At 40.5% G+C, this 25,957-nt stretch overlaps 1 long non-coding RNA gene across 2 annotated transcripts in view; it reads right to left on the bottom strand.

The window, feature by feature from the left end:
- Positions 1–1,778: 1,778 nt before the first annotated feature.
- The window catches only part of LOC105005483, a 91,432-nt gene continuing 67,253 nt past the window's right edge, over positions 1,779–25,957 (bottom strand). Inside the window, exons 5-6 of one of the 2 annotated variants that reach the window (XR_827327.1) lie at positions 10,962–11,050; positions 1,779–2,018 (exon numbers count right to left, since the gene is read on the bottom strand). This is a non-coding gene — a long non-coding RNA (uncharacterized LOC105005483). Of the gene's footprint in view, positions 2,019–10,570; positions 11,051–25,957 lie in introns of those variants that run through there. The other variant, XR_827326.1, reaches the window with a different exon arrangement.

Here is a 25,957-nt window from a genome sequence, read left to right as displayed (position 1 = left end):
ATAGTTGATTTCTATTAATGTACAAATTCACAATCACCGGAATAATAAAGACAGGACAGTTGCAAGATGTGATAAGAAGATCATTTTTCTCAGCTTATTCCAATTCTATTTTACAAGAAGACTGATGATGCAAAGAAAAAAACAATTATTGATTTATGCAAGACAATCACAGAAAACATCAACATCTACATTTAAAGAGTTTCATTCATGATAAAGACATGGCCAAAACTAGCTCTTCATGGTTATCAAGTTATTTGCAGTAAATCAGAGTCTATATGAATAAAATGCAAAACTACACCTCTGATGCTGTATATGGAAGGTTAACAGAATGGAAAGTTAACAAAGGATTGCGGTGCAGAGTAAGTAAGAAAAGCCACCATTTCCCCATGTGCCTATGCCATGCTTATCCTCTAGATTAGTCATGAGTCCGGAGAGAAACAAAATCAGTTTTCTGAATACTGTCAATTCTTTGTTTTCTACTACTCATGTGTCTGTGAAAATAATGGCAATATAAAAATGTCTATAAATGCGGTGGAAAGTGTAACACACTGGAAGCTATGTGATCCTTTCTAAACCTGTAAAACTGGACATCATCGTTCATTATCAGTAGGGAGAAACTTCCGAGGATTTCTGGAAGGACTCAAAAACCTTTTGCAATTGGCTCTTTGATTACACAGATGATTAGTGAATGGAGCATTTGGCTGGTGTAAATTTCCAAATTTGACTTTCTGCTTGATTAAATTATCTTTTCACATGCCAACTGAATATGTGGTTGGGTAACATACCATTGTCACTGTTGCCAATTTTAGGATTTCTAGAATAGTTTACCACTGATGAGAATAAAATACACTTTATCATTCTGAATAAAAATATCTGCCTTTGCTCTTGTTTTTAATATGTCTAGCTTAAACTGGAACTGTTGAAGGAAAGTACAGTAAGACCAAATTTCTGTGCTTTTGGCGTTTCCTTTCATTGCTGAGCACAATCGGACATCAAGTCTTGGTGCTTTGGATGAAACATGACTCAGCCAATGTAAACCTAAGGCTGGAGGAGTTGAAGGAGCTCTGACACTCTACATCTTAAAATATATCTCGGACTTAAAGTCATGAGAATCCTTTTTTGGAAATGTCAGCATCTTACCAAATGGATTCACCTCAAATCAGAAGGCTTTTTTTTGAAGTATCCTGCAAGATCACTCATGAAAACCCATTGTTCATGCCAGAATCCAAGAATCCCCATGGGACTGAAGACACCTTGGTAAAGCCATATATCCTGAAATTGGTCGATCTAGGGGCTTGAAGCTGAGGGGGAATATGTCAGTCGATGACCACACTCCAAAATGTGTAATCTTCCTTTCTTGTATTTTGAAGGAAATCTTTGAATAATTGAAAGTGGTAACATTTCTCGTTAGCATGGAAAAGAATGGAACTAGAAACATTTCTCTGGGTTTTGTTCATTATTATTGACCAGGACTATTAGAGGGGAAAAAAAAAATGTTTTCTGAGCCCATTTTTTTAAAAGATAGATACCACTAATTCTTTTAAAACTGTGAAAAGGCTTTGCTAAGGAAACTGATGAAAAGGACTCCCAGCTCAGTTTCTAAGCGGTGTCCTGGAAGTACAGCTGCCCATCTGGTGACACTGCCTTTTAGAAGGAAGTAGCTCTGCTTGTTGGCTGGGAGTTTGGCATCAGTGCCAAAGACCCTGAGAATAGCCTTGCCTAAGCTTTGAATATCTTTATCTTCTTCCAAGCCATGGCCTTGAATCACCATCTTTTCAAGAGATTTTGTCAAATAACAACAGCAGAATATTATGAACAGATCATGAAGTGCTTACTGAACTTGAAGCAGAAGTTGTGTATGCACTCAAGAGAAAAAGAAAAGGAAAGTCAATTATCCAAACAATTCTACCAGGAGGGGTTTGTTCACAGTGTGGTTTATTACGCAGATGGATTTGGTAAATATAGTGAATGAGGTAAGTCTTTCAATTCAAGGTCCTGGAGTCACTAACCTCATTCTGCTGAAAAACAAAACAAACATAACAAGCTTTTTTGGCCAAGCCTATACACTTGGAAGAATAACTTGGGAGGGATGAAGCTTCAAACTTTCCATCATTGAAGCAAATGTTTCTACGGTCTGGCAGTGCAAGTGACAAAGAAGAAGCTTTTACAAAAGCTTCAGTCAGAAATTTGTAGTGACCTGAAAGCCCTCAGAATACTTTTGAGTGTTGCTGCTGCTGCTAAGTCGCTTCAGTCGTGTCCAACTCTGTGCAACCCCATAGAAGGAAGCCCACCAGGCTCTGTCGTCCCTGGGATTCTCCAGGCAAGAACACTGGAGTGGGTTGCCATCTCCTCCTCCAGTGCATGAAAGTGAAAAGTGAAAGTGAAGTCACTCAGTCGTGTCTGACTTAGCGACCCCATGGACTGCAGCCCACCAGGCTCCTCCGTCCATGGGATTTTCCAGGCAAGAGTACTGGAGTGGGTTGCCACTGCCTTCTCCATTTGAGTGTTGCTGCTGCTGCTGCTAAGTTGCTTCAGTCATGTCCGACTCTGTGCAACCCCATAGAAGGAAGCCCACCAGGCTCCCCCATCCCTGGGATTCTCCAGGCAAGAACACTGGAGTGGGTTGCCATTTCCTTCTCCAATGCATAAAGTGAAAAGTCAAAGTGAAGTCGCTCAGTCATGTCTGACTCATAGCAACCCCATGGACTGCAGCCCACCAGGCTTCTCCATCCATGGGATTTTCCAGGCAAGAGTACTGGAGTGAGGTGCCATTGCCTTCTCCGACGTTTGAGTGTTACTTCTGCTCAAACAATCTTCAGGTGGAAAGTAAACCTACAATCCCTTCCTTATTGACAGATGGCAGTAGTGAGGTTGACTTTGCCAAAGATGACTTCCATGACTCCAGAACAAAGGAAATGACGTCACAAGAATTCAACTTGAGGAATGGTGGAGAATCTGGTGTTTGAGATCCCAGCCCATCCTTGACTGACCATGATTCCATTGGCTACCACAAACTGGAGTGAGTCAGGGTGTGAGCCTTTATGTCCATCAAAGCAAAACTTCAAGTCAACCGTATGAGAATGTTTGTCTCACGTCTTCAAAATCCATACAGCATCTTACTAAACCAAAAGAGCCTCCCTGGAGACAGTGGTGGGAATGTAGCTAAGGAAGGCAGAATTCTAGGATGACCCCCAAGTATCCCAACCCTGGTGTGTACACAATTTGTATAGTCTCCCCACCTTGAGTGGAGGCAGAGCCTGTGACTGACAGGATATCCCTCCTGGGATTAGGTTTCAAGTCAGTTGTTTTTTGTTTTATTTATTTGGTTGTGCTGGGTCTCCGTTGCTGCACACGGGCTTCCTCTAGTTGCAGCAAGTGGGGGCTACTCTTTGCTGCAGTGCAGGGGTTTCTCACTGCAGTGGCTTCTCTTGTTGAGGGGCACAGGCTCTCGGTGCGCAGGATTCAGTGGTTGTAGGACTTGGGCTCAGTAACTGTGGTGCGCGGGCTTAGCTGCTCCATGACATGTGGAATCTTCCCAGACCAGGGATCGAACCCATGCCCCCTGTATTGGCAGGTGGATTCTTACCCGCTCTACCACCAGGGAAGTCTGGTTTTGTTTTTTAATTGTTTATTTTATCTTGGAAAAGAGCCAATTGACAATGTTGTGATAGTTTCAGGTGGACAGCAAAGGACTCAGCCGTACCTATACACGTACCCCTTCTCCCTCAAACTCTCCTCCCATTCAGGCTGCCACATAACATTGAGCAGAGTTCCCTGTGTAATACTGAGTTCATCCAAAGGGGGACGATCCAGCTGGTTGGACCTAACCAGGTGGGTCTTTAAAAGCAACTGAGCCTCTCCAAAAGTCAGAGACACATGCTCCTGCTAATCTGGAAGCAAGCAAACATCCATGCCAAGAACTGCCTATAAAGGCCCCGTGCAAGGGACTGCAGACAGCATTCAGGAGCTGAGAGTGGTCTCCAGCCGACAGTTATTGAAAAGACAAGGACCTCAATTCTATAGTGCTCAGTTGCATCTGACTCTTTGTGACCCCATTGACTGTAGCCCACCAGGCTCCTCCATCCATGTGATTTCCCAGGCAACAGTACTGGAGTGGGTTGCCGTTTCCTTCTCCAGCAATCCTATATTGGAATTCTGCTAACAATCTGAATGGGCCTTGAAGGATACCCTAAGCTTTAGACAACAACTGGTAGGCTGCGGTCGAAGGGGTCGCTAAGAGTTGGACACGACTGAGCGACTTCACTTTCACTTTTCGCTTTCATGCATTGGAGAAGGAAATGGCAACCCACTCCAGTACGCTTGCTTGGAGAATCCCAGGGATGGGGGAGCCTGGTGGGCTACTGTCTGTGGGGTCACACAGAGTCGGACACGACTGAAGCGACTTAGCAGCAGCACATTCTCAGCTTTACCACGCCCAGACTTCTGGCCGACAGAAATCTTGAAACAATAAGTGGGGGCTGTCTTTTAGGAAAAACAAAGAACAAAATAAACAAAAAATAAACCCAAAGGAGCAGCATAGTTCTCATTAAAATTACTTTCCAACAGAACTAACTTATTTTTTATTCTATGTGTGTACAACTTTTATTTATTGTAACTTTTTTTTCAAGAAGAGGGCATTAAAGTGAAAGCGAAAGTCACTCAAGAGGGCATTTAGTTTACTTGAAAATTCAGATTAGAAAAGCTTAACTTTGGGGGTAATTCTCGAAGAAAAGTATTTTCAAGGCAGTAGGTTATTTATATGCAATTATTATGTCTGTGTTTACATGCATTTTTCTGGGAATGAAGCCCATCGCTCTCATTAAATTCTCAAGAGTGGCCCATGATTCAAACAATGTTTCAACCCATAGACATAACTAGAAGTCACATCCCAGCTTTCAAAATCTAAGTAACAATCAAGATAGATTTCTTCGAATTCTTTGAGTGGGAACACATATACACCATGTATACCTATTGTCCCCAGCTCTAAACCTTACTCCAATTCCTCTCCTAGCAACTGGAATTTAATGTTTGCTTTTTGTTTTTATCAGTGGTTGGGGAATGTAAGGCAATTTTTTACAATGATCTTATCTATTCTTTCATCTTTCCTATTTACAGGGGCAAGTAGTATTAAGGATAATTTTAAAATAAAAGCAAAAGACACGTAGGATATCCAGCTCTATTCATTTTCTGGTATATTTTTAATGAGAGAGATGGGCAGAGACAAAGACTTTCCAAAAAGTATTTGTAAGGTATACTTCTTGTACAGATAATGACCAAATACTTCTCACTTAGATATTACTGACGTAAGTTCAATTTTAAGAAAAGTACTTCTGTGATTCATTTACTGTTCATTGAAAAAATTTATCATGTAAAACAGTCTTTTATATATGGGGGCACCACTACCATAAATCATCAAGAGTACGTGTGCTTTGAGGTATGATTTTAATATAGGAGAGACTGTTTAGTGTTGATCTATCAACAGCTATCAGTCTGTGGTCTGTACAGGCAGGATTTATCTGGATTGGAACAAGAAAACCAGCGGGCCCACAGGAAAATTTCTTTCCATGATTGTAGCCTCGATTGTGTAGTCCTGCCCAACCGAGAGAACAAATTGGAAACTATCTGTGACAGTGATAAGATTTTCGTGTTCTTAGTTCTCCTAACTCTTCCTTAGTTTCCTTCATTGTCTGTCCCCAGCAGTTCATCCAAGACATCACTTTCAACAACACTGCATTTCACAGATGTATCACTTTCAATAATGTAGATTTTAAAAAAAGATTATTTGTTTTAGAGAAGTTTAGGGTTTGTAACAAAGTTAAGAGGACAGTAAAGGGATTTCTCATATACCCTATTCTATACACATGCGTGGCCTCCTCCATTATCAACATCACTCAGCAGTGTGTGCCTTTGTTACTAAGGATGAAGTTACGTGGCCAAATGATCATCACCCAAAGTCCACAGATTACATGAGGGTTCTCTCTTGGTGTTGTACAGCCCATGTGTTTGAAGAAAGGCATAATGACATGTGTCCACTGTTATAATGCCATATGGGACATTCTCATTGCTCTAAAAATCCTCTGTGCATCACCTAACATGCCTGCCTCCTCTCTAACCCCTGTCTCCATCGTTTTGCCTTTCCTAGAATGTCATACCGTTGGAATCATACAGTATGTAGCCTTTTCGTATCAGCTACTTTCAGTCAGTAATATGTGTTTAAGGTTCCTCCATGTCTTTTCATGGCGCGATATCTGCTATCTTTTTATTATTCAACAATATTCCATTGTTTGGATGTATCACAGTTTATCCATTTACCTACTGAAGGACATCTTGGTTGCTTCCAAAGTTTTGCAATTGTTAATAAAGCTGCCATAAACATCAAGTGCAGGTTTTTGTGTATATATAAGTTTTCAACTGTTTTGGGTAAATACCCAGGAGTATGATTGCTGGGTTGTATGGTAAGGGCATGTTTAATATTGTAAGAAACCATCAAACCAGCAAACTGTCTTCCAACGTGGCTGCACTGTTTTGCATCCCCACCAGCAGTGTATGAGTGTTCTTCAGGTTCACATCCTCGCCACCGTTTGTATTGTCGGTTTTCCAGATACTGGCCATTTTAATAGGCATGCAGTGGCATCTCATTGTTTTAATTTGCATTTCCTTGGTGACATGATGTGGAGCATCTTTTCATAAGCTTTTTCGCCATCTTTGTATCTTCTTTGGTGATTTATTTGATAAGGTAATTTTTAAACAGGTTGTTTTTTTGGTTTTGAGTTTTAAGAGTTCTTTTCATATTTTGGATAACAATCCTTTATCAGATATAACCTTTGCAAATATTTTTTCCAGGTTTGTGGATGGGCTTCTTATTCTCTTGATAATGTCTTCAATGGAGTAGAAATTTTAATTTTAATGAAGTCCAGCTTATCAATGGAAAAGGCAGTGGCACCGCACTCCAGTACTCTTGCCTGGAAAATCCCATGGACGGAGGAGCCTGGTAGGCTCCAGTCCATGGGGTCGCTAAGAGTCAGGCACGACTGAGCGACTTCACTTTCACTTTTCACTTTCATGCATTGGAGAAGGAAATGGCAACCCACTCCAGTGTTCTTGCCTGGAGAATCCCAGGGACAGAGGAGCCTAGCCGGCTGCCTTCTATGGGGTCACACAGAGTCGGACACAACTGAGGCGACTTAGCAGCAGCAGCTTATCAATTATTTTCTTTCATGGATGGTGCCTTTGGTGTTATATCTAAAAAGTCATCACCTTATCCAAGGTCATCTAGATTTCCCCTATGTTACCTTCTAAAAATTTTACAGTTTCGCAGTTTAAGTCTAAGAACCATTTTCAGTTTTGTGAAGGGTGTAAGGTCTGTGTCTAGATTAATTATTTTGCATGTGGATATCCAGTTGTTCTAGCACCACGTGTTGAAGAGACTATCTTTGTTTCTTTGTCAAAGATCAATATATTTATGGGGGTTTATTTTTGTGTCTCTACTCTTCTACTGATTTATCTATTCTTTCATCAGTAGTATGCTGTCTTTTTTTCCAGTCTTGAAATATAATTGATATGCAGTACTATATAAGTTTAAGTTATACAGCATAATGATTTGACTTACAGACATCATGAAAACTTATCACAGTGAACATCCATCATCTCATATACACACAAAATAAAAGAAACTGAAAAAATAATTTTTTTCCCTGTGATGTGATATATATATATATAATATATGGAAATGTTAATTATACTTATCATGTTGTACATTATTGTACTTATTATTGTACATCTCTAGAACTTACTTAAAACTGGAAGTTTGTATCTTTTGACTCAGTTCAGTTCAGTTCACTCAGTCGTGTCCGACTCTTTGCGACCCCATGGACTGCAGCCACTGGGCCTCCCCGTCCATCACCAACTCCCAGAGTTTACTCAAACTCATGTCCATTGAGTCGGTGATGCCATCCAACCATCTTATCCTCTGTCGTTCCCTTCTCCTCCTGCCTTCAATCTTTCCCAGCATCAGGGTTTTTTCAAGTCTTTTGACTGCCTTCATCCAAATTCCCCTCCCCTACCCGCTGCCAACAGTACACTGTCTTGATCACCGTAGCTTTACACTGAGTCTTAAAGTCTGTAGTATTAGTCCTTCAACTTCATTCTTCTTCAATATTGTGTTGGCTAGTCTAGGTCTTTTGCCTTTCCATATGAATTTTAGAATCAGTTTGTTGATATCCACAAAGTAACTTGCTGGAACTACACTGAAGCTACAGAGAACTTTGGGAAGAACTAACATCTTGACCATATGGATTCTTCCTATCTTTAAACATGGGATGTCTCTCCACTTATTTAGTTCTCTTTTAATTCATTCATCAGAGTTTTGCAGTTTTCCTCATATAGATCTTGCACATAGCTTTTTAGATTTATATCTAAGTATTTATTTGGGGGGGTACTAATGCAAGCAGTATTGTATTTTTAATTTCAAATTCCACTTGTTTGTTGTTGGCATATAGGAAAGCAATTAACTTTTGTATATTTAATCTTGTGTCCTGAAACCTTGCTATAATATTTAGACTAGTTTCAGGTGTTCTTGTTAATTCTTTCAGATTTTCTACATAGATGATCATAAATTATTGTCTGCAGTTTTTTGAACTGTGAACAGTTTTCAAACTGCAAATGGAAAGACAGCTTTATGTCTCCCTTCCCAATCTGTATACTTTTTATTTTCTTACCTTTATGCATAGCAAAGACTTTCAGTATAATGTTTAAAAGGAGTGAAAGGGGCATCTATTGATATGATCATGTGATTTGTCTTATTTGTTGATGGGATGGATTACATTAGTTGATTTTTAAATGTTGAACCAGACTAGTATGCCTGGGATACTATGAGCTACTTGGTCATAGTATAGAATTTTTTTACACTTTGTGTTATATTTGCTAATATGTTGTTGAGGATTTTTGTATCTATGCTCATGAGAGATATTGGTCTGTAGCTGTCTTTTCTTGTGATGTCTTAGTCTGGCTTTGGTATTAGGGTAATGCTGGCCTCATAGCATGAGTTAGAAGTAGTCCTTCTGCTTCTATCTTCTAAAAACCATTGTAGAGAATTGGTATAATTTCTTCCTTAAATGTTTGGTAGAATTCACCAGTGAACTTATTTGAGTCTGGTGTTTTCTGTTTTGAAAGATTATTAATTGTTGATTCAATTTTGTTAATAGATATAGGTCTATTTAGACCCTATATTTCTTCTTCTATGAGTTTTGGCAGATAGTGTCTTCCAAGAATTTAGTCAGTTTCATCTAGATTATCAAATTTGTGGGCATAGTTGTTTATAGTATTTTTTATTGTCCTTTTAATTTCCATGGGACCTATAGTGATGTCTTTTTTTCATTTCTGATATTAGTGATTTGTGTCCTCTCTCTTTTTTTTTTCTTAGTTCACCTGGCTAAAGGCATATTGATTTTATTAATATTTTCAAACAACCAGCTTTTGTTTTCATTGACTTTCTCTACTGATTTCTTGTTTTCAATTTCATTGATTTCTGCTCTAATTCTTATCATTTCTTTTCCTCTCCTTATTTTGGATTTGACTGCTCTTTTTCTAGTTTCCCAAGGTAGAAGAATATTGATTTTCGATTTTCTTCTCTAATACATACATTCAGTTCAATCAATTTCCCTCTAAACACTGCTTTCTCTGCATCCCACAAATTTTGATGAATTGTGTTTTCATTTTCATTTAGTTAAAAAAAAATTTTTTTTTAATATTTATTTATTTGGCTGTGCCAGGTCTTAGTTATGGCATGTGGGATCTTTAGGCCTGGTCCCTAAAATCTTTGGTGCAATTATCATCTGCCACCAGATACAAATAATGCTGTGGATGGCTCCCAGACCCTAAAAGGTGGCAGAATCACAAGACAGAAAAAGCGTTAAAATCTACCTCATCAGCAGAACACACATTTCCCTCAAGCTCACGTGGAACATTCACCAGGATAGACACATTCTGAGCGATAAAACACATCTGAAATCTACAAGAACAGAAATCATACAACGTTTGCTCTCAGACCACGGAGGAATTAAGCTGGAAATCAACAACAGAAAGATTATAAGAAAATCCCCAAATATGCAAGGAGTAAAAAAACATGTTTCTAAATACCACCTGGTCAAAGAAGAAATCTCAACTCTGGTGGTCCAGTGGCTAAGGAGTCCATGCTCCCAATGCAGGGGGCCCAGGTTCAAACCCTGGTCAGGGAACTGATCCCACATGCTGCAACTGAGAGTTTCCAGGCCACAACCAGGATTAAAGATCCTGCCTAAAAAGTTGGGTTTTCCAACTCTGTAAGACACTAAAATTATGGATTTTCTCTATTCCTTTTCACTTTTTGTTACAAACTGGCCATTATTTTCCTTTGCTCATCTCTTTCTTGCGGTAGTCTGTCAAACACAGCCAGTAACAGTCAATAGACACTACTAATCAGCCAATAGACACTACTAATGTTCATTTTGGCTGGATGGCATCACCGACTCAATGGATGTGAGTCTGAGTGAACTCTGGGAGTTGGTGATGGACAGGGAACCCTGGCGTGCTGCGATTCATGGGGTCACAAAGAGTCAGACACGACTGAGCGACTGAACTGAACTGAACTGAATGTTCATTTTCCAATTTCTTCCCACAGAGCCATAAGTTCAACAGGCACGCAGTCTGCCTCCAACATACCACAGGTGACATATTACCAAAATTTTTGCCATTGTTGGACATGGATTTCTAGACATCAGCATGCTCTATCTGTTCTTGCTGCCTGCTATATGATGCCATAGTTTTGATGTTTTTTAAAAAACAATATTTCCAAGTCTATATTACCTGGGATGAGAAATGCTGGTAACTATAACAAACAACCCCCAAAACTCAGTGAGTTGACCCAATAAAATATTTCTAGCTGACACCACAGTTCAATGTGGGTTAGTAGAGGTGCTCCATACCAGGCAGTTATTCAGGGACCAGGCTCCTTCTGTCTGGGACTCCAACATCCATCTTCTAGGGCCACACACTCCATCCCTGAGTTCTCTGCCTTTGGGGACATATAAGAGAGAGGCTTTGAAGTAGTTTACAAGATATTTTAAAGACCATATCTGAACACAGCACATAGCACTCTGATCTATATTTCATCAACTAGAATTCATTCCCATGTCCTGGTGCAAGGGGAACAGTGTAAGCATTCTTTTCTTTTCTTTTTTTTTAACTCTGTATTCGGCTGTGCCAGCTCTTAGTTGCAGCATGTGCGATCTTTAGGTGCGTTACGTGGTATCTAGTTCCCTCATCAGGGATGGAACCTGGGCTCCCTGCACTGGGACCATGGGGTCTTAGCCACTGTACCTCCAGGGAAGTCCCCTGCGTTTGGATGTTTGTGGAGGAAAGACGTGGCACTGTAACCAGGGCTTGCTAAGGACAGTGGCTCTTTGTCCTTGCGTTACATATCTGTGGAAACCAGATTTACTGGAATTCCTTTCTATCTTCTGTAGATTCTTGTCTCTTCTCTTGCTGGTAGGTTGACACTCATCACTTCCTGTTGCTATGCATGCTCCAGTCTGCACAGTCCTCTTCTTGCTTCTATGCAGCGTATCTTGTTTTACTGCGCTTCACTTCATTGTACAGATAATGCATTTCTTACAAATTGAAAGTCTGTGGCAACTCTGCTTTGTCAGGTGATGGTTAGAATTTTTTATCAATGAAGTATTTTTAATTCAGGGACCTTTTTTTTCCAGATATATTGCTATGTACACTGAAAAGACTATATGTTATAAACATAAGTTTTATATGCACTGGGAAACCGGAAATTTTGTGTGACTTGTTTTATTGCAATATTCACTTTATCGCTAGGATCTGAAACCAAATTCACAACATCTCCAATGTATGCCTGTAGTTCCAATACGCTCGGAAATGAGAAGCCAGGTAACACGCTTGTTAGCATTGTGTGTAGTGCAAGACTACACGTGCTGTGAGTCAGGACCCAGTAGATAATCTTTACTTCCTTAGGGGATAAAAATACATGATTGCTTACAACTATTTTATTTTGTCAAAGATGTGTGTTTCTTAGATGTGTTCCTAAGAGGTTACAGATTGCTGGGCTCTGGAGAAGTGAGAAGTCGTAAACAGGTAAAATTTTTATTTTAAAGTAGGGCTATATCAGCAGATGATTTTTGATTTTTTGAAACTACAGATGCAGTACTTAGTTCTGAGTCCTTGGGGGCCACAGCAAGTGGGCACACTAATAAAACTTTTAACCCTGGCTTTGCTGGTAGGTTTTCACACTATATGCTTACAACTGAGTCGGACTTTAGAATGAATCTCCTCACATTCACGGATTTCTCTCCGTATTTTGGGCGGAAATTAAGAGAAGAGTGGCTTGGTCACTAGAATCTCTGCTAGCTTTAGAGACACTGGAACCTCCTACCGTTTTGATCTCTGGCAAATTGATGTGATTTATTTTTAATATTTATACTTCCCCTGCCAAGGGCATGCTATTTGCTTGGACTTGTGATCTCTTTGCCATAATATTTATTCTGTATTAAAACACAGACTCCATGGATGAATTAATCATTCTTGGACCTGAACATTAAGCATGCTGGTGAGTCAGATCACATCTTTTGTGAGATGCTGGAAAAGCGGAGGGTTGCTTCCTTATGGATCCTACTCTTACGGACAGATATAGTCATCAAATGAAAAAATCTCTAAATACTCAAAAATGACAGCATGTAGAGCTCAGTCAGGAGTTGGGGTGGTCACCTATAATTAGTATTACAGATCTTTCTTCATTGTTAGTTCCAGTAACAGAAATTGCTATCTCCCCCTTATTATTCATTCTCCCTTTCTTTCTCAGTGATAGAACAAATGGACACTTGGCCACTTAGAACAAGCACTATCTTATCCAGCCTTCCTTGCAACTAACAGTAGCCACGTAACTTCACTTAGGTCAGGCTGGAGGGAAGGAACAGTCACAAACAATTTCAAGGAAGTCTCAATATAGGTATTCCCTCATGGCTCAGCTGGTAACGAATCTGTCTGCAATGCAGGAGACCTGGGTTCGATCCCTGGGTTGGGAAGATTCCCTGGAGAAGGGAACGGCTACCCACTCCAGTATTCTGGCCTGGAGAATCCCATGGACACAGTCCATGGGTTGCAAAGAGTCGGACACAATTGAGCAACTTTCACTTCAATATAGGTAAAGGATATGTCCTACTTCAGGCTTCCCTGGTGGCTCAGTGGTAAAAGAATCTGCCTGCAATGCAGGAGACCTGGGTTTGATCCCTGGGCTGGGAAGAACTCCTGGAGAAGGGCATGACAACCCACTTCAGTATTCTTGCCTAGAGAATCCCATGGATAGAGAAGCCTGGCAGACTGCAGTCCACAGAGTCACACAGAGTCACACACAACCAAGATGACTAAGCAGCAGCAGCATATCCTATTTCTCTCTGAACCATAACGTGAAAGCCATGAGTTAAGAATGGAAAAGCAAGAGGATGAAAGGAACGCAGATGCCTGCTCAGTGTAGACCCGCCATGCCAGTGCTGGACGGCCCTTCAAGACTTATACAGAGGGGAAATACATCACTATCTTGTTTAAGCAACCGTCACTCTGATTTTTCTGCCACTTGCAGCTGAGCTAATCCTGATAAAGTCCCCATCTTTAGAATGAATGCTTTGGATCAGGCTGAGAGAGATCTTTTCTCTTTTCCTAATGCACATGAGCTCGGGATGGGGAGGCCAGACCCAAGGACTTTCAATGCAACTGCTGACCAATTACTGGCTGAGATCTACTTAAAACCCAGCCTCTGAAGGTGAAATTTCTTCTCTTACCAATTACCAGGGAATCACCTATAAGATAAAAATCAGTTCTACCGACAGAGTGTTCTGGTAAAGATGGCAGATACTCTCCAACCACCTACACCTGACAACTCCAAACATCTACAACACCTAGCCTGAGGATACAGACATGATTAAAATATCATCAGATTTGAAGCTTATTATAAATTTCTCCTCACCTAAAAAAAGTAAGAATTATAAATCCCAGGGGGAGGATGTGAATCTGGCTGTCAGAGACAAGGATGAAGGTAGATTCTGGGGACAGTTAGCAAGGATATAAACTCAATGACTGAGGTTGTGAAGGCAAAGCTCCCACTTGAGACGCAGGTGATTCCCACAGATTTCCAAAACAAGGTCAACCACTCAGATCCTTCTCTGACTGCAACCTGGTCATTGTGCCTCATTTTAAATAGTCGGTCAAAATTTTGAAGCTGAATAAATGCTTAAAGGAGATTCCCAGCTTTCAGAGTTACCTGGAGGACCACCAAGAGCAGTAGACTCAGATGATTATCAACCCAGTCACCTTCAGGAGTCCCATGGAAATGATGCTCTCTGCTTTGACCCAGCACATGGATTTTGTTCATTTTTCAAAATGCCAAATGAGTGACTTCAGCTTCCGGGAAGGTGGAATAAATGTACTTTTTCCTATTCTTCCCACTTGTGCTCCAACTCTTTGCGACCCCACGGACTGTAGCCCTCCAGGCTCCTCTGTCCATTCAGTTCAGTTCAGTTCAATTCAGTCACTCAGTTGTGTCTGACTCTTTGCGACTTCATGGACTGCAGCACGCCAGGCCTCCCTGTCCATCACCAACTCCCGGAGTCCACCAAAATCCATGTCCATTGAGTCGGTGATGCCATCCAACCATCTCATCCTCTGTTGTCCCCTTCTCCTCCTGCCTTTGTTCTTTCCCAGCATCAGGGTCTTTTCGAATGAGTCAGCTCTTCACATTAGGTGCCCAAAGTATCGGAGTTTCAGCTTCAACATCAGTCCTTCCAATGAACACTCAGGACTGATTTCCTTTAGGATGGACTGGTTGAATATACTTGTAGTCCAGGGGACTCTCAAGAGTCTTCTCCAACACCACAATTCAAAAGCATCAATTCTTTAGTGCTCAGCTTTCTTTATAGTCCAACTCTCACATCCATACATGACTACTGGAAAAACCATAGCCTTGACTAGACAGACCTTTGTCAACAAAGTAATGTCTCTGATTTTTAATATGTTGTCTAGGTTGGTCATAACTTTTCTTCCAAGGAGTAAGCCCCAGTCCATGGAATTTAAGAATACTAGAATGGGTTGCCCCTCCAGGGGATCTTCCCAATCCAGGGATTGAATCTGCATGTCCTGCGTCTCCTACATTAGCAGGCAGATTCTGTACCACTGTGCCACCTGGGAAGCCCCCATTCTTCCCACTAAGGACAATGAAAAACCCTGAACATTATATGCAAAACACTTATAAGAAGACTGAGAAATGGAGAGCAGAAGGCAGACCAGTTAAGGACACTGAGACCCAAAGAACATCATAGTGGTGAGTTTCCTGATTTCCTCTTAGCCTCGAATAGCTCTGACATGAAGCTAAAGAAGCCAGCAACATAGAAATGCCAACAATCTGAAGAAAAAGAAAAAAGAAAAAAACCAACAAAAGCCTCTCTAGCCAAAGGACCAGAAAAGAGGCAGCCTGGCGAGGAGAGAAAGATTTCAGTTGAAAACTACTCAACTGCGGCCAAACCTCATAGAAAGAATTGTGTCCCCATCCCCACCAATGACAGCAGAGGTTACATGGGGAGCCTGGATGTCCACCCTTACAAGCTGGTAATGTAAACTGTGGATGTAAAAGGTAAACGTCACTGCCAGGGTGGTGTGAGAGGGCAGAAGAGGGGGTGGACCCCCTTCGTGGAATCAATGGAGATCCCGTGGGGAGCCGGGACGGACATCCCTACTAACAGTAATACCCTACCCACCCTCTCCTTCCCAGCGGAGTGATGTCAGGGGAGGCCTGGTGGAGAGTCAGAAATCGCATCACTGCCCAGCTGTAACAGGGTCACTCCCCACCCCGTGGTGTCGGGGAGGTCACACGTGGGGCAGTACTGAGGTACCTCTCCCTCTCCCAGAAAGAGAGGTTCCAGTGTGGGCCTGGTAGAAAGCTGAACTCCTTCCCCACCCCAGCAGAACTGAGGAGCACCTTCCCTCATCAGGTGTCAACAAAGCTGGGTGGGAAATATGGATCTCTGCCCCCACTTGGCCGTAATGAGGCAGCACCCTCACGCCCCTGACAGAACAAAGTCAGAAAAAGTCAGCTAAAAGAGAAGGTTTAATAAGACCCAAAGTCTCAAAATATCCACACATACCAGGTTTAAAACAAACAAACAAAAATTACTCATCATACCAAAACACAGGAAGATCCAAACTGAATGGAAAAAGATAATCAAGATGACAGAGATGTCCGAATGATCTGACAAAGGTGTTAAAGAAGCCATAATAAAATGCTTCAGTAAGCAATGAAGAATGTCTTGAAACGAACAAAAATACCGACTCAGCAAAGACAGAGAAAATCTTATCAAAAGATTGAAGACATAAAGAAGAAGAACCCAATAAAACCTTTACAATTGAAAAATGCAATAACAGAAATGAAAAAACTCAGTGGATGAGGAACAAAGGAACAAATCGGTAAACTTGAAGTTAGGAAAATGGGAATGACCCAATCGGAACAACAGGGAGAAAACAGACTGGAGGGGAAACAACGAACAAAGCCTCAGGGACCCATGGGACTGTTACAGAGGAGCTAATACTGGTGTCATCAGATTCTTAGAACAGGAGAAACAGAACAGCACTGGAAAAGTATTGGATTTTTTGATAAACAGAAACACATCATCACTATACCCAGTATGAAATAGATCACTGGAAAAACTTTATATCCATCAAGGAAACGAAATGTTTAATTAAAAGATCCCCCAAAGAAACCTCTGGACACAAATGGAGTTTCACTGGAGAATTCTCCCAAACACTGAAGGAAAAATTAACATCAGTTCTACATGATCTCTTCCAGAAAACTGAGCACTTCCCAATGCAGTTTATAAAGCTAGTATTACCCTGATATCTGTAGGGGATTTGAGAGATTTGGGGGATGATAAAGAAAAATGATATAACCACAAAGGAAACAACAATGTAAGCTTTTTTAGGCTGTGCTTGAATAGGGTTGCATGTGAGGGTCTCAGTATGAGACCAACCAGAGGGTTATGGCAAGAGGGCCACCATCCAGAAGGGGAGGGGGGTAAAGGAACTCCCAGAGGAAAGGGTGACCAGAGGGGCTTACATGTCTACATGATGTCACTCAACAACACAGTGGAGAGTGTCTGGGTCAGAGAATTCTGAAAGGCAGCAGCTTGCAGTCTTATAACCACAAAGCTTTATCTTATCAAAGGCCAGCAGATGCCAGATTAGGTTTCTTGGGATATGCAAAGCAGAGAAGCCCTAAATGGCCTAATGTTTGCTTGCTGGGACCATTTTTAAGATAACTGGATATTAGATGTGTAAAAATTTGAGTTTGGTGCATATCGGCTTTTGAACTAATTGGTCTCAGCCTGCAGTGAAGAAATAAACAGCCTAGGGGGCCAATACACAGAGGTCATCTGTGACTCATTTGTATAACACCAGACAAAGACAGTACAAAAAAGAGAGAGAAAATATAAAATTCTTTATGAATATAGACACAAAAAGTCCTTAACAAAAAATAAGCAAGGAGAATCCAGCTACATATAAAGTTATCTGTATGGTGGTGGTTTAGTCGTGTCTGACTCTTGCAACCCCAGAGACTGTAACCTGCCAGGCTCCTCTGTCAATGGGATTCTCCAGGCAAGAATACTGGAGTGGGTTGCCATTCCCTTCTCCAGGAGATCTTCCCAACCCAGGGATTGAACCCAGGTCTCCTGGATTGCAGGCAGATTCTTTACCAACTGAGCTATGAGAGATGCCCCCCCAAATTATTTATATACCATGATCAAATGGAGTAATAACAGAAATGCAGCGCTGTTCAGTACTCAAATAGCAGTCAATGTAATCTACCATATTAATGGGCTAAAGAAGCAAAAATCACAGGATCATATAAACTTATGTGAAAAGAGCATCTGACAAAAGTCAATATCCATTATGGTAAAAGCTCTCAGAAAAAAAGCAGTAGGAATAGAGGAAAACTTTCTCAAACTTACAAAGAACATCAACAGAACATCTACAGCTAACATACTTAATGGTAAAAGACTAAATGCTTTTGCCCTAAGATAAGAAACAGGCAAAGACATCTAATTTGCCAATTTTACTCAACATAAAGGTAGAAGTTCTAGCCAGTGCAATAAGGCAACTAAAGGGGAAAAATGGCATAGAGATTGAAAGGAAGAAACAAAATGATTTATAGATAACGTAATCACCTACATAGAAAATCCTGAGGAATTCATCCCTGGACCTCTACCCCCAAAAAACTCCTAGAAATAATAAGTGAATTCATCAAGATTGCCAGATGTGGGCTTCCCTGGTGGCTCAGTGGTAAAGAATCTGCCTGCCAGTAAAGGCAACACAAGTTTGATCCCTGGTCTGGGAAGATCCCACATGCTGCAGAGCAAGTAAGCCCATAAGCCACAACTACTGAGCCTGTGCTGTAGCATCGGGATTCACGAGTACTGAGCCCACATGTCACAACTGCTGAAGCCCACGTGCCCTAGAGCCCATACTCCACAACAAGAGAAGCCCATGCAGCATTACTAGAGAGCAGCTCCTATTCTCAGCAACTAGAGAAAAGCCCAGCCCATACAGCAACAAAGACCCAGCACAGCCAAAAGTAAATAAATAAATACAATTTAAAAAAGACTATCAGATGCAAAATAAACATAAAAATCAATTGCATTTCTATATATCAGCGATGAATTTGTGAAAACCAAAATTTAAAAATGTAATACCATTTAAAATCACTCAAAAAATGAAATTCTTCGGATGTCCCTGGTGGTCCAGTGGTTAGGAATCCACCCTGCAACTCAGTGGATGGGGTTAGATCCCTGGTCAGGGAACTAATATCCCACATGCCACAGGGCAACTGAGCCTGTGGACCACCACTAGAGAGTCCACACGCGGCAACTAAGACCTGACAGAGCCATTAAATAAATAAATGAATATTTTTTAAAAATGAAACTCTTGGGTATAAGTCTGATAAAACATGTACAGGACTTGAGTGCTGAAAAATGAAAAAATGATAATGAGAGAAATCAAAGATCTAATAAATGGAGACATACTGTGTTCATGGATTGCAAGATTCAACCTATTAAAGAGGTCAATTCTCAGCAAATTGATAGATAGGTTTAATGCAATTCCCATCAAAATCCCAGAAAGAGTCTGCAGATTTTACTAGGTTATTATAAAATTTATGTGGAAAGACAGAGGCACTAAAATAGCTAAAGCAATTTTGATAAAGAAGAATCAACTGGGAAGATCATTCTACCCCACTTCAAAATTGTGTGGCACTGCAGAGGAAGGGACTTAGATCAATGGAACAGACTAGAGAAGCAACAAATAGTACCACACAAATATGCCCAACTGATTTGACAAAGGTAGAATTTAACGGGAGGAAGATTTTAAGCAAATGGTACTAGAGTGACTGGACATCATAGACCAAAAAAATGGGCCTCAACTTAAATGTCACACCTTACATGAAAAAATTACTCAAAATAGATCACCGACTTAAAATGTAAAGCTATAAAACTTTCAGAATGAAAATATGAGAAAATTTTCAGAATCTAAAACTAGAGTACCCAGACTTGACACCAAAACCAAGATCTGTAAAACAGAAAACTAATAATTGGATTTCATCAAAATTAAACATTTTGCTCTGTGAAATAAGAGGATGGAAAGAGAAGCTACAAACAAGAAGAAAATATTTGCAAACCACATATCTGACAAAAGACTCGGATGTGGAACATACTAAGATTTCTCAAAACACAACAGTAAACCATAGCTGATTCATGTCAATGTATGGCAAAAACTACTGCAATATTGTAAAGTAATTAGCCTCCAATTAAAATAAATAAATTAATTAAAAAAACAATAATAAAGAAAACCATGCAATTCAACTAGAAAAAAAGGGCTGAAGATATGAAGAGACATTTCATTCAAGAGCATATACAAATGGTAAATAATTACCTGAAAAGATGTTCAACATCATTATTCATCAGAGAAATGCAAATTAAAATCACAATGGAAAAAAAAAACTACAATGAGATATTGCTAATACCTATCAAAATGTCTAATGAGAAATAGTGACAATACCAAATGCTGGCAAAGATGTGCAGAAACTCAGTCACTGCTGCTGGGAATGCAAAATGGTACAGCCACTCTATAAAACAATTGGGCAGTTTATTAGACTAAACATGCAACCACCATATGACCCAGCTACTGCACTCCTGGGCACTTATCCCAGAGAAATAAAAATGTATATTCACACAAAAACTTAGAAACAAATATTTTAGCAGCTTTATTTATAACTGTCCAAAATTGGAAATAACTCCTTTGTCCTTGAATGGGTAAACAGTTCAGCAAACCGTGGTACATATACCATGACATGGATGTCAATTGAAAAAAAAAAAAAACGGATAGATGCAACAACATAGATGAATCTCCACAGGATTATGTTTGAGTGAAAAAAAAGTCAGACCCCAAAGGTTACATGGGGCTTTCCGGATGGCTCAGCAGGTAAAGAATCTGCCTGCAGTGCAGGAGACACAGGAGACACGGGTTTGATCCCTGGGTCGGGAAGATCCCCTGGAGGACGGCATGGCAACCCACTCCAGTATTCTTGCCTGGAGAATCCCACGGACAGAGGAGCCTGGTGGGCTACAGTCCGTGGGGTCGCAAAGAGTCAGACATGACTGAGTGACTAACACCAACTAAAGGTTACGTACGGTATGACTATTTACATAAGATTCTTGAAACGACAAAATTATAGAAAAGGAGAACTGATTACTGGTTGCCAGGAATTAAGGAGTGACGGGAGTGGGGGCATGTGGGTGTGGCTATGAAAAGGCTTCCTGACTTATTTATATCAATATCCAGGTTGTGATCTTACACTATAAGTTTACAACGTGTTACCACTGGGTAAAACTGGGGAATGGGACACAGGATCTCTCAATATTATTTCTTAAAACTGCATATGAATCTACAGCTGTCTCAAAACATAAAGCTTAATTTTAAAAAAGTGGAAAACTCTTTTCTTTGCTTGATTACAGATCTATTAATTTGTTACATGTTCCAGGCAAAAGGTGGCCAGTTTTTACTTTATAAAACAGAAAGAGACTCAAGAGAATGAATTTATGGTTGCCGAGGGGAAGGAATATGGTTCAGGAGTTTGGGATTGACATATATACACTGCTATATTTAAAATAGAGGACCAATAAGAACTTACTCTATAACACATGGAACTCTGCTCAATGTCATGTGGCAGCCTGGATGGGAAGGGAATTTGGGGGAGAATGGATACATGTGTATATATAAGGCTGAGTCCCTTCTCTGTTTATCTGAAACAATCATAACACTGTTAAGCAGCTGTACCCCAACACAAAATTTAAAGTTTTTTTTTTTTAAAGAAAACAAATCAGTACTTATATATCTACTCCATCACAATAATAATACAAATGACTCAAGGAAATCAAATATCTCATTATCATTGTTTAAAAAAAAACGTTAAATCTGGGATTTTCAGGCCAGAACTTAACATGAGGAACCATGGGTTTAGGAGTAACTATTAAATATTCCGCTGTAAGCCACTGTTAGATTCCTTGCTACCTTAAAGAGAGATCTACCCATAGCAATATAAACAATGGTTCTTATAGGCTTTTCCTTGGGCTGTGACTTTATGGACTTCAACTGTGTCCAGTCTAAGTTTAAACATCAGTTAATAATCTCCGATAGGATAAAACTGAAATTTGTCCGCTCCTCCTTTAGACATAGATTGTAATCATATTTTACTGCTTTTGAGTCAGCTGGATGCATCACTGCTGGTTATAGAGAATGAAAGACACACTTCTCTTACATGCAGTTTACACTCATGCGTTAATCATGACCCAGGAGTGGTCTTAACAGGCATTTGGTCCTAATGGGCTAATTATTGCCCAAAAGAATAGCTTCAGGTCAATTATTCAAAAGCCAAATTCACTGTTTTGAGTAGATATCCCTCAACTTTTTTACTAGTTTGTCTCAAGTAATCCCATAAAACTGGTAAGCTCATTTATATAAGGTCCAAGATTTATGCAGCAGAGTGACGGGGGCATGATCCGCTGGGCCCAGAGACAAGCAGGTGCACCTTTTCAGGCAAGACAGTCAGACTGTTGGAAGGCTGTTACCCAGGCTGTCATACCTCTCACCTTTGGCAATTTTCCATGGTCTGCTGGGTGGTCCTTGGTCTTGAAAGTGAAAAGTGAAAGTCGCTCAGTACTGTCTGACTCTTTGCCACCCCAAGGAATTCTCTAGGTCACAATACTGGAGTGGGTAGCCGTTCCCTTCTCCAGGGGATCTTCCCAACCCAGGAATCGAACCAGGGTCTCCTGCATGGCAGGCAGATTCTTTACCAACTGAGCTACCAGGGAAGGTCCTTGGTCTTACAGGCTTAGAAACCTAATTTTGTGAGTTACACTCACCTTAATTAGGTACCTGCGATTAGATGTAAAATCTAAACAACAATGCATTGGCTGACTGAGAGACCTGTTTCATACACGCTTTCATCAGTGTTTTGAGCCTATGAAGATGTTATTCTCTAAGAACCAGGAAATGAAGGTGCCCACTGTGACTCAAGCTACAGTCAAAACATGATGAAGACTGTAGACTGGAACCCTAAGTGGGCCTGGGCAGCATTTCTCCCTCTAATCAAGTTGTGTGGGAAGCCAGCTCCTAAACTGAATAGCAATTAAATTTATTCACGATATCAAAAAGAGCAGTTATGATAGGAAAACATGACATTCATATTCTTCATACAAAATTTCTCTGTAGGAACACTGACCTGAGAAGCCAGAGTAAGCAAGAGATTATAAACATGGAATGAGAACAAGAGGACTGGGAATTAGAATATTTCAAGGTATTAGGCACACCCAGCACAATGCAGCCTGCTCACATTAGGGAGGTTCTAATCTAGGGATCTGAACATTTACAGTCACTTGGTGACAGTCCTCTGCTTCTATCCCTCCTGGGGAATGTCCTTTACAGATCAAAGGAAAAAAAAAAGGCATGATTCAAAAAATGTGGTCTAAGATTTATGATCCCCTAGGCAGCACCCTTTGCCTGGATATACACTTCCCTTCATGCTTTTTCTATGATAGTAAAGCTCTGTCTGGGTAGCATTCTTTCTTTGAGGTGATTTTGAATATTTCTACTTCAGTTCATTATGTTTTGATATTATAATTTAGCTCCCAGAGGACCATCTTACTCCAAACTTGTGGGATTCAACTTGGTAGCCTCCTAACACTGACAAGCAAGTATCTGCAACTTGTTTATCTTGGAATCCATTCCAAGAAGCTATATGACTCAAATCAATAAAGATTTTTTCTTTTATTGACCCAGGTGGTCATTGGTATAACTGCCCTAAAACCCTTCAAGGTCAAAATAATTTCTGTACTGCTAAGGGAGTAGAGGCCTGGGGCTTTTTCCCATGGTCTATATTAGTCCAGGTTCCAAATTATTTTCTTAGTAACCACTTCTATCCTCCGTATGATGTAAATAAACAAAATAATATAGCATGCAGGTCACTAAGCTACGTGTTATTACTTCAAAATATGTGTTATTTAGTCTCTGTTTTATAAGAACTAATACATACAGACAAAGATAATGTTTTATCCCCCTTTGAAGAGTCTGCATTTGTCTGTTTTCTACCAGGGGTTCTGATGTCTTACTTTTGTCACCATGTGACAAAGTAATTCACATACCAAAAACAGGGACGAACACCCTTCTTGTGGCTGCGTTCATAAACGTTATCTACTTATGCTGCTCACAAGAATGTCTCTTTTCAGCCGTGACATGGCTAGTGAAAGTGCTTACATTTATTGTGGAACTTTAAGCACAGAATTCCTCTAAGTGGAACGATAATGAATGGGTTTTTGTGATGGTACCTTCTTAATGGGCAGGCGGCTTTGTTTGTCAATGATAAGGATACACATACTGGTCCCTCCTCCTGAGTTCCCAGTTCAGATCAGCTTGAATGATGACATACCTTTGCTGCCACACCCTTTATCGGTTGTCATCAGAAAAAAGGATGAGGGATTCAAGTCTAGGTGCTCCCATCACGAGAAGGCTAGAGCCAGAGGCATCTGAGCCAGGAACCGACTCAGGGAGAGCTTCAGAGCAAGTATTTCAGGGTTAGGGAGCCTGGTGCCCTGACCCGTGCACACTTACAAACCATAACTTTCCGGGCCTCTGATAACGTACACATGCCAGGCAAAGACACCACTGCACCGCCCTGCCCCCACCCCCTGGCAAATAAAAACCCAAGAGGTTAATATAGCATCACCTCATCATCCCTCCCAAATTCTTACTGAAGGTTCTGTGTTGATGAAATGGACTGAGTAGCTGCAGGGAGCTTATGTTGTAAAGGAATTTCATACAGAAGTTCCCGTCTCATTATCACCTTCATACATTTCTTTTAAGTTCATCAATCCAAAAATCACTGCATTTTTGTCCTGGAAAGTTGTCTCCTAGAAAGTTACCTGACTGAAGAATTACTAGCAAACTGATCATCAGTTGTACAAACCATTTGGCTCTCCGTGGAAACATGTCAATGCAACAACGTCTTTCTTTTCAACTATCGCTCATCTGTCTCGTAGCCCTGCAGAAATAATTTGGCTTTTTGCTTCTGAGTATTTCCTGTCCTGCTGACCTTATTGCATGATATGAAGTTATAATAATAGAAAAAAAAAAGTAACATCAACCACCACTACCACCAAAATAATAACATTGAGCACTTCAATGTTTTGAACACTTTTCTAAGTACTTTGGTATATTAACACATTCCATAATGAGGTAGGAGCTATTATTATCTCCATATTATAACAGAGGAAACTGAGGAGCAGAAAAGTTAGCTAAATTGTCCCAGGTTATACTCATGTCAAAAGAGATGTATATGGGTGACCCCAGTGGTACAGAAGTAAAGAATTCGCCTGCCCATGCAGGAGACCTGGGTTTGATCGCTGGCCCGGGAAGATCCCACATGCCACAGAGCAACTAAATGCACCACAACTGTTGAGTCTGTGCTCTAGAGCCCAGGAGTCGCAACTCCTGAAGCCTGTGCACCCTAGAACCCGTGCTCCTCAACAAGAGAAGCCTCCACAATGAGAAGCCCTCGTGCCGAAACTAGAGAGTGGGCCCCACTTGCAACTAGAGAAAGCCCACGCAGCAACATGGGCAAAAATAATTTCATTTCACCAGTAGAGCCAAAAATAAATAAACTAATTAAAATTATTTTTTTTAAAAGAGACATATGTGTAAAAGACATAAAAAAAGACATTTTCTTTAGAAAAATGGTTTTACTGGTTTTAGTCTATAAAAATCACGCATGCTTATGGTTAACAAAATTCTTCTAAGACTGAGAATTACAATTTAAAAAGCTAAAAAAAAAACCAAACCAGAAAACCACCCCCAAATTCTACTACCTAGAGACAACCGCTGATCATTTTTAAGTGAACGTCCTGTAAATATCTCTTTATATCTTTAGTATCATACTGATTTATGAGTATCATTACATAAATGGGATCAACCACGTAATTACTTTTCTGTAATTTACTTTTTCCATTCCATTCCAAGGCCTGGACGTCAGCAGCCCTTTGTAGACATCTAAGTGCTACGTCAGTCTCTGGTTAATAGAATAATCAGGGCTGAGGGGAGTCTTCCAGCCCAACCAGAAGAAAGGACTCAAGATCAGGGTGTTAGCAGTCCCTGAAGGATTCTTACCTTACTTCATAGCAGGCTTTATTTTCGTCTGATGTTTAACACAGTCATCCCTGTGAAGGCCACAAAAATCAAAAATCTTTTCTAGAATGTAAGCCAAAAAGTACTGCTGGCCATGGACTCAGACCTGAAGGCCTGCCCCACCCACCCCCAC

The sequence above is a fragment of the Bison bison genome, unplaced genomic scaffold (assembly GCF_000754665.1).
Source record: "Bison bison bison isolate TAMUID 2011002044 unplaced genomic scaffold, Bison_UMD1.0 scf7180017864491, whole genome shotgun sequence".
In the NCBI taxonomy this organism is placed as follows: Eukaryota; Metazoa; Chordata; class Mammalia; order Artiodactyla; family Bovidae; genus Bison; species Bison bison.
This window is presented reverse-complemented; position numbering and strand designations above follow the sequence as displayed.